This window comes from Arachis ipaensis, chromosome B01, assembly GCF_000816755.2.
Source record: "Arachis ipaensis cultivar K30076 chromosome B01, Araip1.1, whole genome shotgun sequence".
In the NCBI taxonomy this organism is placed as follows: Eukaryota; Viridiplantae; Streptophyta; class Magnoliopsida; order Fabales; family Fabaceae; genus Arachis; species Arachis ipaensis.
The window spans coordinates 2934175-2935985 of record NC_029785.2 but is presented as its reverse complement, the minus strand read 5'-3'; positions in this window follow the sequence as shown (position 1 = coordinate 2935985).

The window sequence follows — 1811 nt, the reverse complement described above, 5'->3', positions numbered from 1 at the left end:
AAAGAGAAATATAATAATAAAAAATATAATAATTATGAAAAATTAACAAGAATAATGAAAGAAAAAATGAAAAATAAGTTATGTCTTTTGTTAGTGTCGTTGTAATAAATACAAAATACACTAATTCAGTATCTCTATTCATATCTCATCTGCCAAATATAATTTTGTGTATCCGTCTCAGTGTCCTGTACCTATAAATAAATGCAATCAAAAAATTTTAAACGGGTTCAATGTTGTCTCTCCGTTAAATTTGACACAAACAATTAGCATATTAAAAATTCAATAACATTTGATTTCAGCACATAAATAAAATCGACCCATCAACAATCATCAACGTAAAAACTTTTTATTAGATTTGATTTTTTTTTTACAAGAAATAAATCGTAAAAAGAAAGTGTTACAAAAATATTTTAATTTTGATTTTATTTCTCTAACACAAAAAAAAAAAATATAACTTAACAATAACTAAATGTCTATATCACTTACTCTATTAACTATTCAGGTCAAATTTAATAATATAGGACAACATTAAATCTATTTAAAACCTTTTGAAACAAAAATAAAATATTTAAAATATTAAATATCAAATTAAAATTTAACCCAAATATTAAAAACTAAAATAATATTTTACTCATGCTTAAAATTTTAGGAACTAGGGTTAAGTACACATGAGCTAATTGACTAATTTCTATTCTAGAGAAGATAATGTTGTGTTGCATGGTTAAGTTATAGTCCTTCTATTAATTAGGAGTCCTTCTTAACTGTAAAGTGTAATATATATATCTTGAGTCTCCAATAATTTCTCTCCACTTACTGCTATATTATATTTAATTGTTGTAGTATAAATTCTCTTCTCAATTTATAAGTTATAACAAAGCCATTCTGTGATCATTGATCATTTTGAGAGTATCTTGATTCTTTTTCAGTTGATTACTTCCTCAGTTACATGAATTTTGAGAGCATACATACTCCCTTTAATAGTTGATTACTTCTTCGTTTTTGCTTTTCCCACGTACCCATTTTTGTTTTTATTTCTAATAATAATAAACCAAATTAAAACACAAGCATTTTTCTTGTGTGCAGTAATTAAAAACAAATCACGTTATTTGCTCTATCATTTATTATTTGATATATATCAGCAGTTTTGAATAAAATTTGTTAGATCATAGATAAATCTTTTAGGTAACAATTTTTAAATTTAACTTAAAACAAAAACAATAATTTCCCGTTATTGAATATTGATATGTCAAATTATACATTATATGAAAAAATTTACTTGATTTAACATTAAAAAAAAACCATCCAAAAGAGAGTAAAAGCTGCTTATTGATTACCAAAAGATGAGGGAAAAAAATCATATAAAATAATTATCTGTCCCGTGTTAAGTTCAATTAAAGGATGATGATTCTTCTCTGCTTAACTACATTTTTCGAATTAATAATAAAGTAGTTATAGGTATCTAGGACAACTTCGAAAAAGGTTCTTCAACGCCAATAATATACTAATCCAATTACGTAATCTTTATCTATCTAATTGCATTATTATTCTTCAGGGATGTAATATTTAATATCAATGGTCAATGAAAACGTTCTTTTTCTTGCAATTTAAAATACAATAGTATAGAGGCTTAAGCAACTATATATACGATGATTGTACTTTCCGTGATTAAATTAAATTTATTCATAAGGTTGAAGGGTCTTTTGCTGTCTTACAAGTAATTATTTAATATATTTTTTCTTTATTTTTTATAATTAATATATAAAAACATAACTTTCATTTTTTTTTAGTCAAAAGCAACCAATCAAAAATTA